Genomic DNA, 11611 nt, shown 5'->3' on the forward strand with positions numbered 1-11611 from the left:
TCACAGCTACCGTCAGAAATAGCACTGAAGCAGCCAGAGTAATTACAGACACCAACGTCAAATACCTAAATACTCATCATAAAACATTTCTGAAAAATCGATGGTGTACAGCAAATTAAAGACAAACATCTTGTGATTCCAGTCAATATTTCCGAAAACACAATATAGCATTATATTAGCTTACTACAATAGCCTACCACACTACCGCATTCATTCATCAAGGCACGTTAGCGATAGCAATAGGCACGTTAGCGATAGGGAATAAACCAGCAAAATATATTAATTTTCACTAACCTTCATACACCTTCATCAGATGACAGTCCTATAACATCAGGTTATACATACACTTATGTTTTGTTCGAAATTGTGCATATTTAGAGCTGAAATCAGTGGTTATACATTGTGCTAACGTAGCATATTTTTCCCAGAATGTGCGGATATTTTTATGACACTCAACTATTCTGACCAAATAACTATTCATAAACGTTACTAGAAAATACATGTTGTATAGGAAATGATAGATACACTAGTTCTTAATGCAATCGGCGTGTTAGAATTCTAAAAATAACTTCAATACGACATCCAGCTTAGTTATAGCGAGAGCGTGCCCAAAATCTGGGCGCAAACTACTAGTACAACATGTTCGACAGATATATGAAATAGCATCATAAAATGGGTCCTACTTTTGATGATCTTCCATCAGAATGTTGTACAAGGGGTCCTTTGTCCAGAACAATCGTTGTTTGGTTTTAGAATGTCCTCTTCTCCAGTCAATTAGCACGGAAAGCTAGCAAAGTAGCGCGAAGCTCTCCTTCCTGAACAAAGGCACACAACGCAACACGCCTAACGTCCCGAATAAATTTCAATAATCTAATAAAACTATATTGAAAAAACATACTTTACGATGATATTGTCACATTTATCAAATAAAATCAAAGCCGGAGATATTAGTCGTCTATAACGACAGCCTTTCAGAGGGCAATACCAGGTCCCTTCGCGCACGCTCCAGAAAACAGGAAACTGGTGACACGTCATACAAAGAGCTTTTATTCGACCTCAGATCAAGTTATACACTCCATTTCTTCTCTCACTGCCTGTCGACATCTAGTGGAAGACGTATGAAGTGCATGTATACTAATAAATATCAAGGACATTTATAGGCAGGCCCTAGAACAGAGCATCGATTTCAGATTTTCCACTTCCTGTCAGGAAGTTTGCTGCAAAATTAGTTCTGTTTTACTCACAGGTATAATTCAAACGGTTTTAGAAACTAGAGAGTGTTTTCTATCCAATAGTAATAATAATATGCATATTGTACGAGCAAGAATTGAGTACGAGGCCGTTTAAATTGGGCACGATTTTCCCCCAAAGTGAAAACAGCGCCCTCTGTCCTCGACTCCAACTTAAGTATATGTAAACTTATGACTTCAACTGTATGTGTGATCAGCAGGAGAAATTGAGCATCCTTCACGCATCATCTGTTTATTGGGAAAATATTTTGCTTTGATGTAGTGAGTTCTGTGAACTGAATTAAACCTAACCGAGCACAGGGGAAAAATGATTAAGCCATCAAATTGACTTTCAAAAAAAGAAAATCACCTATTTGATTTTGTATCGTGGTAGTGTGTGATAGTTGCTAGATAATCAATCAGAGTATTGTATTGTAAAGAGGTTGGTGATTTATATATGACATTTATATTGTCTCTCCTTTTGGTCTTCTTTTAGTGCAGCCATGTCTGATGTAGAGGAGGAATACGAGTGAGTATGGAAATAATATACATATAATGCTGGGATGGCCACTTTAAATTTGGCATTTATTGCCAACTGAATTGGTAACTGAATTTCTCTCTCTCTTTCACACACACACTTTTGCTTCCCCCACTCTCTCTGCTAGGGGGGAGCAGACGGAAGGTGAGTGGGTTGCTGTGCTGAGGTGTTAGTGTTGTCATTGTTGGACCATACTTGGCCTTGCATGTGGAAGTCTATGACCCTGTTATTATTAGCCTATTCTCTCAGCTCCTATTGCTTTCAGCACACTGCTGACAATTTTTTTTTTAAAGCCCCAATCCTCTGCCCTCTATTAGCCACACACTCTCCATCTCACTTTTCACTCTCCATCTCCCTCCATTCCTTTAATATTCTATCTCTTTAATCATCATTCTAATGTCTCTCCATCCCCTTCTCATTTGTGTATTTTTCTTCTCCACACTTGTCTTTCTTAATTTTTTCCCTGTCTACCACATTGCCCTGATTTCGTCAGTGCCCCATGTCCCTTATCTTGTCCTCTGAACTGCTCTCTGACTTTTTCTCTCTCCATTTCCCCCCCCCTTCTCTCTCTCTCTTTCTCGCTCTCTCGAGAGGAGGCAGAGGAGGAGCAGGAGGCTGAGCCAGAGGAGGAGCCAGAAGAAGAACTGCAGGAGGAGGATGGAGGAGGTAAGACTAGTTGTCGCTCAAATGACATCCTGTACGTACAATAACACTGCACTACTTTTGGCTGTGGCTCAAATGACAATCTATATCCCCTACAACACAACACTACCTTCAACTGTCCTTGTCCCAAATTACACCCTATATCCCCTACAACACTCTACTACTTTAACTTAACAATGGCTGTCTCAAATTACACCCTATATCCTGTATAACACTACACCCCTTTAGACTAGAACCATGTGCCTTTCTCCATGTGACTTTGGCTAAAGGTAGTACAATAATGCTATTTGGGTTCTTAATTGGATTCATTCCAACATTTTTTATTTTCTTGTTGTTTTCATATGAACTCAGCATAAAAAGAAACATCCCTTTTTCAGGACCCTGTCTTTCAAAGATAATTCTTAAAATCCAAATAACTTCACAGATCTTCATTGTAAAGGGTTTAAACACTGTTTCCCATGCTTGTTCAATGAACCATAAACAATTAATGAACATGCACCTGTGGAATGGTCGTTAAGACAATAACAGCTTACAGATGGTAGGCAATTAAGGTCACAGTTATGAAAACTTTGGACACTAAAGAGGAGTAAAAAACCCAGCAGCTTTGCAGTTCTTGCAACACTCAAACCTGTGCGCCTAGCACCTACTACCATACCCCATTCAAAGGCACTTCAATATTATGTCTTACCCATTCACCCTCTGAATGGCACACATACACAATCCACGTCTCAATTGTCTCAAGGCTTAAAAATCCTTATTTAACCTGTATCCTCCCCTTTATCTACACTGCTTGAAGTGGATTTAACTTCAACTTCAACTTCAAGTGACAATATGAGATCATAGCTTTCACCTGTATTCACCTGGTCAGTCTGTCACGGAAAGAGCAGGGGCTCCTAATGTTTTGTACACTCAGTGTATATCCTCATATGTAGAACATTTGCAATTACTTCTTGCATGTACATGTGTGAACATGTGTATAGATAATTATGAAAGATTGTACAGTACAATTCTCCGAAAACTGCATTTCCCTCTAGTAGCTGTTGGGGTCACACAGTTGTAGTCAATGATGTGGCCCTCTATGCGTGATGGGAAATGTGAGTTTTCCTAAGCTTGTCGGCACCACTGCATTAAACTTACTCTCTCTTCAATTGTTCCATATATCCCTTCTTGCACCTCCCTCCTTCCCTCTGTTTTTCCTATTTCCACTTGTCTTTACCTCCTTTCTTCTTTTATCAATTTTCTTCTTCAATCTTTTATCCCATCTCTATCTTTCTCTCACCATTCCCCTCTCTCTCTCTCTCTCTCTCTCTCTCTCTCTCTCTCTCTCTCTCTCTCTCTCTCTCTCTCTCTCTCTCTCTCTCTCAATATCTACTGTATATCTCTCTCTCTTTTTATCTCTCTCTCTCGCTGTCTCTCTCGCTCTCTCTGCCTTCGGCACATCAGAGCAGGAAGCTCAGGAGGACGAAGGTGAGAGTGATTGTGGGAGTGATTCTAACACATCTGAGGCAAACATAGATGTTTTATTGATTTAAAAATAATGGCCTCATCAACAAAGCTGTACTGTTGCTGTAGCTGCACACACTGACACTTCATTGATGATGATGGTGATGACGATGATAGTGCATGTTGTTGCTCCTGTTGTACTCTGGAGGTCAAATACTAACTTCAGATCTGTAGGAATAACTCTAATATTTTTTGGTACAATTTATGATTCATGCAAAACATATTGTCTTGTCTTTTTGTCCTGTGTTTGAGAATTGTGTCCTCTATTTTCTTCAGGACGGTCTTTAGAATGAGAACAAGAATATATGTTTCTGTGCTTTCATGTGTTAATACCTCTCTCTCTCTTTCTCTCTCTCTCTCTCTCTCTCTCTCTCGCTCTCTCTCTCTCTCTCTCTCTCTCTCTCTCTCTCTCTCTCTCTCTATACAGAGGAGAAACTCCCCATACCCAAGTATGTTCACTTTTGTGTGTGGCAATTTTGCTTTGTGTGCATGTGTGACAAATAGGTCAAAACATTTATTTCTCTGTTCATTCTCTGTTTCACTTATTTTCTCTCATCCTTTCTCCTCTCTCTCTCTCTCTCTCTCTCTCTCTCTCTCTTTCTCTAAGGCCCATGGTGCCCTAGCTAGCCCCTCCCAAGATTCCAGAGGGGGATAGGGTGGACTTTGATGTGAGTGATGCCATATCATATCAAGGAATTGGCCCACTATCTGATTGGATGTTCCCCTTCCATTTCAAATTCACTACTGAACATTAATATAGATGTTTGTAAGATGCAGCTTGCAGCTCCGCTTTACACCACATCTCTGAATAATAATCTATTTAATCTCAATCCTCTCTCTTTCCCTCTCTCCCTCTCTCAGGACATCCACAGGAAAAGGATGGAGAAGGACCTCCTGGAGTTGCAGAGTCTGATTGATGTCCACTTTGACCAGAGGAAGAAGGAGGAGGAGGAGCTCATTGGGCTGAAGGACCGAATTGTTAACTCCCTGTTTACTTCATGTTGAAGTGTTAAAATAGAACAGAGGAAGTACAACCTTAACTACCTGAAATTGTCCAATAACAATGCTCATGTTTTGTTATTACGCTTCGTCCCAACAGAACACGACCCTGGTCAAGGAGCGCACAAGCTCATGATCAAAAACGTTGATATGAAAAAGTCCAAAGTCCTTTCCTCTTATCCTTTCACTCTCTCATCCCCACAGGAGAAGCGTCGGTTTGAGAGGGCAGAGGTGCAGCGAGTTCGAGCGGAGAAGGAGCGGGACCGGCAGAACAGGATTGCGGTAGCCCAAAACACACCGTTGTGTTACATCAGGATTGTGATAGGGTCAACGTCACAACCCTGTGGTGGTAGAGACAAATAGACACCGCTGTGGTACCCCAGGATTGCGGTAGGCTTGAATATACACCCCTCTTATACCTCCAGATTATGGTAGGGCCGGGAAAACACCTGTGGTACCCCTGGTTTTAAGCAACAGATAGACTTGTGTCGTGTTAACCTGTTTGGCGTGCAAGCCCGACACCGGTACACTTATGACAACAGCCAGCTCAAAGTGCAGGGCGCGAAATTCAAAAGATATTTTTTTTAAATATTTAACTTTCACACATTAACAAGTCCAATACAGCATATGAAAGGTACATATCTTGTGAATCAAGCCAACATGTCAGATTTTTAAAATGTTTTACAGGGAAGACAAAATATGTAAATCTATTAGCTAACCACGTTAGCAAAAGACACCACTTTTTTTACTCCAACAGTTTTTTACTCCATCAGTAGCTATCACAAATTCGACCAAATAAAGATATAAATAGCCACTAACCAAGAAACAACTTCATCAGATGACAGTCTGATAACATATTTATTGTATAGCATATGTTTTGTTCGAACATTACATTGCAGCTACAGTCAGAAATTGCACCGAAAGCAGACAGAAAAATTACAGACACCAACGCCAAATAACTAAATACTCATCATAAAACATTTCTGAAAAATACATAGTGTACAGCAATTGAAAGACAGGCATCTTGTGATTCTAGACAATATTTCCGATTTATCAAGTGTTTTACAGCGAAAACACAATATAGCGTTATATTAGCTTAGCACAATAGCAAACATAACAACAGCATTGATTCAAGGCAAAAATAGCGATAACGTAGAAACCACCAAAATATATTAATTTTTTCACTAACCTTCTCAGAATTCTTCAGATGACAGTCCTGTAACATCATATTACACAATGCATATAGAGTTTGTTCGAAAATGTGCATATTTAGCGGCACAAATCGTGCTTATACAATGAAAATAGTGTCCAAATACTCAAGCAATCTGTCCGGCGCCATCTTGGAAAGGCCCCTATTCTTATCGAAAACTATTCATAAACTTGACTAAAAAAATACAGGTTGGACAGCAATTGAAAGACAAATTAGTTCTTAATGCAATCGCTGAATTACATTTTTTAAATTAACGTTACTGCGCAATGCAGGGTGCGATAAAGCAAGGCTACACTGCAAGTAATGGCGTCTTATGCATTTTACTTTTTCCAACAGAACAATGAATTATCAGCATAACCTGTTATGGCTGCAAGGGAAAGTATTGAGTAGCCAGATAAAAGATGCCCATTTCAAACGGCCTCGTACTCAATTCTTGCTCGTACAATATGCATATTATTATTACTATTGGATAGAAAACACTCTCTAGTTTCTAAAACCGTTGGAATTATTTCTCTGAGTGAAACAGAACTCATTTGGCAGCACTTTTCCTGACCAGGAAGTGGAATGTCAGAAATCTATGCTCTGTTCAACTTCCTGCCTATACATGGTCATGACACGTAGGAGCCTACGTACACTTCATACGCCTTCCTCTGGGTGTCAAGAGGATGTGAGAGAATACATTTTGTGTTTATCTTGGTCTGAGGTGGAATAAAAGCTATTTCTTTGACGTGACCGTCCACTTCCGGTACTCTGAAGCGCGCGACTTGGAAGTCGGATTGCCTTCTGTTTTGCTGCCGTTATGGAGGACAACTATCTCCGGCTCGGATTTTATTTGATACATGTGACCATATCATCGTAATGTATGTTTTTTCAATATAGTTTAATCAGATTATTGAAATTTTTTCGGGAGTTTTGCCGTGTTCCGTTCTGTGACTTTATTTACGTTGGAGAGATCCGTGCCACTCGGCTAGTGCCCATGCTAAATGAAGAGGGAAAGTTGCCATTCTGAATCCAAACAACGACTCATCTGGACAAAGGACACCTTGTTCAACATTCTGATGAAAGATCAGCAAAAGTAAGACCTAATTTATGATGTTATTTCATATATCTGTCGTGCATGTGAACTGGTCGTGGGCGCCCAAGTGTTTCTGGCTATTGTGGCTACGCTAATATAGCGCTACATTTTGTTTTCGCTGTAAAACATTTAATAAATCGGAAATATTGTCTGGAATCACAAGATGCCTGTCTTTCAATTGCTGCACACTATGTATTTTTCTGAAATGTTTTATGATGAGTAATTAGGTATTTGACGTTGGTGTCTGTAAATATTATGGCTGCTTTCGGTGCAATTTCTGATTGTAGCTGAAATGTAAACTATGGTTTATACCTGAAATATGCACATTTTTCGAACAAAACATATGCTATACATAAATATGTTATCAGACTGTCATCTGATGAAGTTTTTTCTTGGTTAGTGGCTATTTATTTCTTTATTTGGTCGAATTTGTGATAGCTAGTGATGGAGTAAGAAACTGATGGAGTTAGAAAAGTGGTGTCTTTTGCGAACGTGGTTAGCTAATAGATTTACATATTGTGTCTTCCCTGTAAAACATTTAAAAAATTGGACATGTTGGCTGGATTCACAAGATGTGTACCTTTCATATGCTGTATTGGACTTGTTAATGTGTGAAAGTTAAATATTTTAAAAAAATATCTTTTGAATTTCGCGCCCTGCACTTGAGCTGGATGTTGTCATAAGTGTACCGGTGTCGGGCTGCAGCCCAAACAGGATAAATAGTTCTTACTTTTTGATGAACTGCCATCAGAATCTTGGGAAAGGTGTCCTTTGTCCAAAAGAATCGTTGCTAGGTTGGAGAACGTCGTCTTCAACGTTGCAATTAGCAGTAAACAATAGCCATGTGGGCCAGAGATACCCAACTTCCTACAACGTCACGAAAATAAATACCCGAAAATCGCAATATACTGACATAAACTGATATAATTCGGTTTAAAATAACAACATTACGATGTCTTTAACACCTATATCGAATAAAAACAGAGCCGGATATATCTAGGAGCTAAAACAAGAGCTTCTAACATGACATGCCAAGACCCTCCCTGCGTCAGAGCGAAGAGTGGAAAGATGGGACACCTCGATTCCAAGCAATTTATAACCTTTGGGAACTACGTAGAAACTCCATTTCAAGTCTCCCTATTCGCTGACACCCAGGGGAAGGCGTATGCAGTGCATCTCAACCAATAGAGGACAGGCAAATTAATACACAGGTCTCAGAACAGCCAGCAATATTCTGCATTCTGACATACACATAGGAAAATTGCTCTAAGTCCAGTTCTGTTTCACCCACAGATATAATTCAAACGGTTTTAGAAACTAGAGAGTGTTTTCTATCCAATAGTAATAATAATATGCATATTGTACGAGCAAGAATTGAGTACGAGGCCTTTTTGAAATGGGCACCTTTTATCTGGCTACTCAATACTGCCCCTTGAGCCCAAAGAGGTTAAGAATGTATTTTTCCTTTCTAACTTCATCATTCTCTCATGCTCAGGAAGAACGGCAGAGAAAGGAAGATGAGGAGGCTAAAAAGAAGAACGATGACGAGGCCAAGAAGAAGAAGGTTCTTTCCAACATGGGGGCCAACTTTGGGGGCTTCCTGCAAAAGGTACTTATGTCCACTGTCATTTGCTTGTTAGTTTTAGGAACAGATTTTTGGATTCATACAGTAAATGTGTTTCATGAAGATAAATATCTATTTTGTTGGTCAACTTACAGTTGCGGGCCAAATGTTCTGTCAGACTTTTAAACATAGAAATAGAATCACAACATTCTATATGGTTTTAAGTTTGTGAAGTTCTAGCTGTGTTTGACATATGTTTCAGGCGGAGCATCGTGGGAGGGGGAAGCGTCTAACGGGGAGAGAGATCAAGAAGAAGACCTTGGCTGAGAGACGACCCACACTGGAGATCGACAACCTGAGAGAGGACGCCCTGAAGTGAGTCCCGGCCGATCACACACGCCTCCCCAAGACAAATACACATGGGCCTAAATCTTCCTCACACCACCACATCAGAGTTTTCTACAATTCATGTCCAAAGCCCACACACCTGGCTTCCAACTGTGTTGCTATGGTTACCAGCTGTAATCCCCTTACCAACTTCTCTTGGTCTCCCAGGCAACGAGCTCAGGAGATGTGGAACTGGATCTACTCGCTGGAGTCGGATAAGTTTGACTTCATTGATCACATGAAGAAACAGAAATATCAGGTGGTAAGACCTGGACACATGTACCAAAGGCAGAATCCATAGATGTTTAGGCTTGTGTGTGAGCGACTGTGTACGTCTGTTGTGTAGTATTCGTGAAGTCACTGATGCAATGTGATCTCTTGTATAATTTTTTGGTGTGCAGATTATCGTTCTCTTGAATAGAATCACGAGTGCCCAGCAAATGTAAGTACAGTAACCTTATTCTTGGTTTCGTTATATGAACTTTGTAGGCACTTTTTTCAGTAACATGTGTTTGTATGGTATGTGCATTTATCTACAAGTAATTGTTTCTGAATTTAGCTCTCTTTCTCCCTATCTCGCTCCCCTGTAGTAAAAAGGTCCATGGTAAGGGGAAGGTTGGCGGTCGGTGGAAGTAAAGAAGCTCCCGCTCTCATAGGGCCAAAGGGAGAAGACAACTTTGGAGGGAACAAGAAAGGAGGGAGATCCCACCATCCCCTCTTCCCTCTTTCCTCTCTTATTATGGCCACCCTCTTCTTTTGCATGTCCTAATGTGTTTTTGAAAAATACAAGTTATAATAATGTAATGTAATATTATACAAGTTATAATAATGTATTGATAATAAAATTGTGAGATTGCTAGCTTGATGTTCCTCTGGAAATTGTCACACACACACACTTTTATTACTTTATTGGGAGCATGGGAGAAAGTATAATGACTCAAAATCGACCTTGTATCAGTGTCTAACTGGCCAACGTCATCCTGCTCCCACATTACTCAACTAGGAAACGCTGCCATCTGCTGGAGAGATGTGTAACCACTAATTAGACACACTCATTGGTTTAAACACACAACACACATATTACCTGACACTAGAAACCATTATTACAGCAGACACTAGTAATCATCACTACATACTAGACAGGCAGAAGGGAATTATAGGCCTGATCTACTTGCAGTGAGCTCAGTAATGACACTGTCTCACATGTGTGGAGGAACACATAAACTCACGCTCCATTCAATCTGTATCACTGAAGCATAACAGATTCTGCGATAGAAATGTAAAGGTAATTTCTGATTGAGCCGACATATGCAGCATTTACCGTGAATGCGGTTTCCGCTAACGCAAGAACATTGTCTTTAAATTTCAATCACGCTGTAACACTGAATTTCCACAATACTGATTGAATAGAGCCTTAACTCTTGTCACCAAACTGCCACTGCTGAATGCTAGTAGCAGTGATTTTGTTGAATGACTTGTTAGAGCTTGGAAAGTTTGCCCTCTAACTTAATTCATTCATGGGGGGGGGGGGGGGGGGGGGGGGGGTAGAGGACGTAGAAATGATCCAGCCATCCCACAGATTTCGCTCAGCTGCTCAAATTGTAAATATAACTTGACAACTTTGGAAAATTCAACCCCCCTTTTTTAATAAGATAGAAAATACTACAAGATACAGTACTGAACACACTTTCTAAATTGTTTTAATGACCACCAATGTGTATGCTGTCATTTTGGGTGAGGTATCCCTCTTTTGATCTAAGTGGGATTACTTGTATAAATAGAAAATAAATAGTAATAGTATGATGATATGGGATTGGATCAAATTTAAGTTTGAATGCCATTTCTATTTCAGTGAGCTTTACGCTTCGAACACACCGACAGCTTCCTTGCGAAAAATAGTACGCAGCGTCATCTGGATATGTATGCAACAAAAGTTCAACATTCAACATCTGATACCATTTCTGTCAAGCTGTCTACATATACAGTTTGACACATACGTTCGATAAATCCAACGTATGCACCACACCGACACTGCAACTGCCTCTGCAAAGCAATGCTGCAAGGCAAACGCAGCGTTTAATTGGAAATAAATGTAATTCTGGTGTACCAAAATGCAATGACGCTGTCGGTGTGATCGAATGTAATTCAGGGCTCATCTGTAATAAGGGTTAAATAAATAAATACTTAAGCTTGCAAATCTATCTGACCATCCATCTGGTAATTTGGGAAATTATTTATTTTGTTATTTACAACCACTCACATTACATTCAGGAGATAAATCAGAGAAAGCATTCATGTACTATGGTTTGACACGAACACACACGCACAGACACACGCACACACATTCATAAACACAATACTGCCTTCTCTCGCTCACAAAAAGCACAAAACAGTCAGCCATACTCATAACTTAACATCAAAATGGTCAAAATGGACACAAAAG

At 39.9% G+C, this 11611-nt stretch overlaps 1 pseudogene; it reads left to right on the forward strand.

Annotated features, from left to right (window-relative positions):
- The first annotated feature begins 1732 nt into the window (after nucleotides 1-1732).
- Nucleotides 1733-9804, forward strand: LOC120051947 (annotated as a pseudogene).
- Nucleotides 9805-11611: the final 1807 nt, after the last annotated feature.

This window comes from Salvelinus namaycush, chromosome 8, assembly GCF_016432855.1.
Source record: "Salvelinus namaycush isolate Seneca chromosome 8, SaNama_1.0, whole genome shotgun sequence".
NCBI lineage: Eukaryota > Metazoa > Chordata > Actinopteri > Salmoniformes > Salmonidae > Salvelinus > Salvelinus namaycush.